General features: G+C 44.3%; 1 pseudogene; it reads right to left on the bottom strand.

Annotated features, from left to right (window-relative positions):
* Nucleotides 1–2,368: 2,368 nt before the first annotated feature.
* Nucleotides 2,369–5,416, bottom strand: LOC119262283 (annotated as a pseudogene).
* Nucleotides 5,417–5,845: the final 429 nt, after the last annotated feature.

Raw genomic sequence — 5,845 nt, 5'->3', positions numbered from 1 at the left:
GGCGCTTCTGGAGTGCAGGAATCGCATTAGCAGGCTTTCTGAGTGTACAGAACGACGGTTTCGTTAATGTACTGGTTTCTTTAGCAAAGTTAATGATTTAGTTCACTATATCATAAAATGTGCTTTGCTTTCAGTTTTCTGACATGTCAAGTGAGTTTCATGCCAGAAATGTCTGTTTAAAACAGTCGCAATGTTTTCCTATTAACAGCTCACTGCACAGCGTCTCTCGCCTTTTTACAGCGTTTGGGCGCTTCTGGAGTGCAGGAATCGCATTAACAGGCTTTCTGAATGTACAGAACGACGGTTTCGTTAATATACTGGTTTCTTTAGCAAAGTTAATGATTTAGTTCACTATATCATAAAATGTGTTTTGCTTTCAGTTTTCTGACATGTCAAGTGAGTTTCATGCCAGAAATGTCTGTTTAAAACACTCGCAATGTTTTCATGTTAACAGCTCACTGCACAGCGTCTCTCGGCTTTTTACAGCGTTTGGGCGCTTCTGGAGTGCAGGAATCGCATTAGAAGGCTTTCTGAGTGTACAGAACGACGTTTTCATTAATGTACTGGTTTCTTTAGCAAAGTTAATGATTTAGTTCACTATATCATAAAATGTATTTTGCTTTCAGTTTTCTGACATGTCAAGTGAGTTTTATGCCAGAAATGTCTGTTTAAAACACTCGCAATGTTTTCATGTTAAAAACTCACTGCACAGCGTCTCTCACCTTTTTACAGCGTTTGGGCCCTTCTGGAGTGCAGGAATCGCATTAGCAGGCTTTCTGAGTGTACAGAACGACGGTTTCGTTAATGTACTGGTTTCTTTAGCAAAGTTAATGATTTTGTTCACTATGTCATCAAATGTGTTTTGCTTTCAGTTTTCTGACATGACAAGTGAGTTTCTTGCCAGAAATGTCTGTTTAAAACAGTCGCAAGGTTTTCATGTTAACAGCTGACTGCACAGCGTCTCTCGCCTTTTTACATCGTTTGGCCGCTTCTGGAGTGCAGGAATCGCATTAGCAGGCTTTCTGAGTGTACAGATTGACGGTTTCGTTAATGTACTGGTTTCTTTTGCAAAGTTAATGATTTAGTTCACTATATCATAAAATGTGTTTTGCTTTCAGTGTTCTGACATGACAAGTGAGTTTCATGCCAGAAATGTCTGTTGTGGACGAAACCAGTCCTGCGTGTTCGTTGATGCAAAACAAATGAGACGAGTATATCAGACTGAAGTGAAACAAACGGTTTTATTACAGAATTCTGGAGAGGTTACAAACAAAGAACATGCATCATGTATCTACCAAGTAAGTTCTGACCCCTTCTCATCTGACTCCCTTTTTTATAGTCGCATGACAGCTCTTTCCTTACCCCAGCCTCCAATGTGTGCATTAGGCCATCTCACCAATCCACATCATAAAAGTTTAAGGATGCGCTCGAGACGTGAGTGCGTCTGCAAGGTCAGCTTACGGTATTTCCTGTGTTTATCAACTCCCCCCGCTTTCCAGACAATGGCTCTGCTTCTCTGACCAGATGAACCACATGTGTGGTGTGCTAATCCCAGGGTCTACTACCATCAGCTTCGAGATATTACCTGTTATCTGACATCCTTGTGTATTCCACCATTAGTCAGCACACAGCCTTATGTGCTGACTCTTAGCTCTTACAATTGTACAATATATCCATTAAGCTTTCAATGCTAGAAATAAGCTTTCTTTAATACATCTTAAAAGAGTAATATGAACAATACTAAGGCTAATAATTCCACAATTCCCCCTTTTGACCTTTCTCCCGAAAGGTCAACATTCAGACATAACATCGTAACCTCTATATGTTGAGTTCTGACCTGCGCAGTTAATGACGTCACACAAATCAAAGGTCCATGCTGTGGAGCTGCCTAGGGTGTAGTCTAATTCTATTCTCCCGTATCCACTAATACAATGGTCTTTGTTTGTAGTTGATCGTCTACTATGTCCGGTGGTGCTGTGATATATTCGGGGTTAACAGAAATGTTCATGTTAAGATACTGTATTATCTGGGTGATATCACTTGTAGTATTGGGGAGGGAGGAGCTGTCATGCAAGGTGGTCTGAGCGGAGCTTGCAAAACAGAGCATAAAAATACCAAACATACATAAAATAATCCTGCCCGCATATAAAACACATTTCTCTTTTTCTTCAAATCCCTTTCTGTCTTCTAAGGAGAGTCTCCTAAACCCCTGTGTTCTGTCATTTCCGAAGAACCACATGTTACCCCCAAAAGCTAACGAACAATGATTAACTATATGTATATGTGTAAAGGAGATCGTCGCCAGATGTTGGCCCTTCTGCGCTGGAGGCAGGATAGACTTTCCCTGTTGTGCCTCTGTCCCCGGGGATTATTCTGCCCCGTTGGATGGGGACTCCTTTTCTGCCTTTGGTAGGTGCGCTGGTCTGCACTGGGAGAGATGGTACCAAGCAGGTCCTTTGCCGTTCAGCCGAACGGCGTGAGAAGTTCGCTCGACCACTCTGTAGGGTCCTGTCCACCTGGGCTCACACCACTTCCGCTTGATAACTTTCAGATAGACCCACTCAGATAGTGCTACCTCTGGAGGGGCATCTGTTTCTGGTTCCCTCTTGGAGCGGACCTGCACAGAGTAAGCTTGACACAATGCTTTCAGCTCATTAAAGTAGGCTTGGTGAGATTTATGCTGTATGTCTTTACACGCTAGCACGGTATGGGGCCCTGGAAAAGATCTATCTGTCATCAGTTCAAAGGGCGTGAACCCTGTAGCTCTGTTTACAGAGCTTCTGATGCTAATTAATGCAATTGGTAGGGCGTCCAGCCAATTTTGCCCTGTAGAGTATACAACTTTGTTCAATTTTGATTTCAGTGTTTGGTTCATGCGCTCCACCTTCCCTTGAGACTGTGGATGGTACACTGATCCGTACGCATGTTTCAGGCCTAGTACTTGCTCTACCCATGCCAAGGCGTTACTTGTGAAGTGAGTACCATTATCTGAGTGTATTCTTTTGGGAAACCCGTGTTGGGGAATCCAGTGATTGATCAACATTTTACAGACTGATTTGCTGTCTTCCCTCATAGTGGGGAACGCTTCCACCCAATCCGAAAATACGTCCACGAACATTAACAGATACCTGTACTTCCTGACTGTCTGAATCATATCTGTATAATCTATCTGAATATGTTCCCCTGGGCCATTGGGCTTAGGGAATTTTCCTACCCCTGGTTTGCAAGTTTTACCCACATTATTTACATTACATACTTGACATTCTTTTACATGTGTGGCTATCATAGTGGTTAGAAATGGATGCCACCATCCTTTCAAGTTTTCCCTCATCTGTACCTTTCCTACATGTGCCAACCCGTGAGCTTCTCCCAGCACTGCTTTTGCCAAAGAGGCTGGAAGTATTGGGAGTCCATTGGGACCTTCCCAGACTAATTCACTCTTTCTACCACCTTTATCCAGCCAAATAGTCTTTTCTTCTGGGCTAGCCTGGTCCTGCACTTGCCTGAGCTTTTCTCCTGTCGGAATTGGTTCCCATGGTTCACCTTCCTTCAACACCATCTGCAAACTTGATTCTTTATAACCTGCTGCTTCCTTTGCTGCCTTGTCTGCTGCCTCATTACCTCTTTCTACCAATGTGTCCCCTTTCTGATGTCCCTTGCACTTTATGATGGCAACCTGTTTTGGTAGTTGTATCGCTTTCTCTAGTGCTAACAACTCTTCCTTGTGTTTTACGGGTTTGCCCGCACTGGTGAGATAACCTGTCTCCTTCCAGTGGGGTAATTCGATGTGGGCTGCTCCCACTGCATAGGCTGAATCTGTGTAGATGTTAACTGCCCTGCCTTCTGCTAATTCGAGCGCCACAATGACTGCCAATAGTTCCGCTTTCTGAGCTGAGGGACCGTTCTTGACTTCTTTTGAGATCACTGTGCAAAAATCATCTACTTCCCCATTAATTTCTTGTACTACCGCAAACCCTGCTTTTATTTCTCCGCCTTCTCCCCTATAACTGCACCGATTTGTCCACAGATTTAGTGCCCCTTCTATTGGCGTGCCCTTGAGGTCTGGTCTTATTTTCCCTTCTATTTTTACCTTTCTCGCACACTCGTGCGGGGGTCCTTCTAACATGTTATCTGCCATGTTAATCCCATCGTGAGTGTATGTAATGTTGGGGGCCGTCAGTACTTTATGTATGCGTCTTTGCCTGAGGGGAGTGAGTGTGAACATCTGAGAATTTATATATGCTACCACTCCGTGTGTGGTCAGCACATGTAATGGATATCCTGCAACTATGTGTGCTGTTTTTTGTACTAATTTGGCTAGTCCTGCAACATGTCTGGTGCAACATGGTTGTCTTTTCTCTACTGTATTCTAGAGGAATGCTCAGATACATTAACATCTGTCTACCTCCCCTTTTTTTCTGAAACAACACTCCGTTTACCAATGAGGGTGTATCAGAAACATCCAGGTAGAATGGAATGGTGTAATCTGGTCTAGCAAGGTCTGCCGCATGCGCTAGTTCCTGTTGTAGTTCAATGAATGCCTGTTCTAGTTCAGGTGTCCATGACAAAATGCCTGACAAATTTCTCATCCCTAATGTCTTTATCATCTCACGAAGTGGTGCGGTGCGACCAGTGAAATCGGGTATGTATGAACGACTGTATCCTACCAGCCCTAAAAATGCCAACATGTCTCTGACCGTGATTGGTTTGGGGTGGCTTAAAATAGAGGACCGGTGCTCGGGGGACATACCTGTACTCCTCTTAGTGACCACTCTGCCAAGAAAGGTGACTCTTGACCTACAAAATTGCAGTTTTTGCTTTGAGACTTTGTACCCGCACTCGGCCAGTTTCTCCAATATTGCTATTGAAGCCTCAATACAAGCCTGTTGGGTGTCTCCAGCAATCAGGAGATCATCCACATACTGAATTAAAATGGAACCTTCAGGGAGAGAACAAGTATCCAAACTTTGCTTTAATGCTTGGTTAAACAGGCCGGGTGAAAGGGCGAAGCCTTGTGATAAACGTGTATACCGGTACTGTCTGCCACGGTGTGTAAACGCACAAATGTCTCTACACGCTTCATGTACCGGAACACAGAAAAAGGCGTTGGCCAGATCTACACACGTGAACCAAGTTTTGTTGTGGTCTAGTTCAGATATGGGGTATATGGGTTAGGAACGGGGATGGTTTGGGTGGCCAGGGCTGCATTAATGGCCCTTAAATCACGTGCCATTCTGTTCTGCCCAGGTTCCTTCTTTGGAACTGGCAAAATGGCAGTGTTCCACCTAGACTGACATGGTTCTAGCACTTCAGCTCTAAGGAGTGCATCAATAGTTTGGTCTAGGGAGGCCATAGCCTCAGGTTTATGGCGATATTGGGGAAGCCAGATTGGTTGAGTCGAGGTCATATTAAATGACACTGGAATTTGTTGTATTTGCCCTACGTCATCAGGGCCCTCAGACCACAATCCAGCCGGGAGATGTGACAAAAGGACAGGGGTGTCAATATGGTCAGCCGCCTCACAACCTGATGTCTAGTTAACAAATCATGTGTCAACGTGATGTGATTATGGGTCTCACCCCTAATAAAATATGTTTTTGTGGCTTCGGAAAAGGAAACGTCAGGAATCTGCGTCTGTACCCAATCAGTGGCAGCATTTGCCCTTTTGGTCATGCCCCCTAACTGCTTTGCCATGTGGCCTGGATGTAACGCTAACGAAATATGTGGCACCGCTGAGGAAGACATTCTATACCACTGTGATTGTGCTGGTGTGAGTGTAATTGGAGCCGCCACGCCCTCTGGCCCAATATATATACCCGGAGAAAAAACTTCCCACTCTGCATCT

This window comes from Pygocentrus nattereri, chromosome 23 (genome assembly GCF_015220715.1).
Source record: "Pygocentrus nattereri isolate fPygNat1 chromosome 23, fPygNat1.pri, whole genome shotgun sequence".
Lineage (NCBI taxonomy): Eukaryota > Metazoa > Chordata > Actinopteri > Characiformes > Serrasalmidae > Pygocentrus > Pygocentrus nattereri.
The sequence above is the reverse complement of the archived record's forward strand: the minus strand, read 5'-3'. Positions and strand labels throughout refer to the sequence as shown.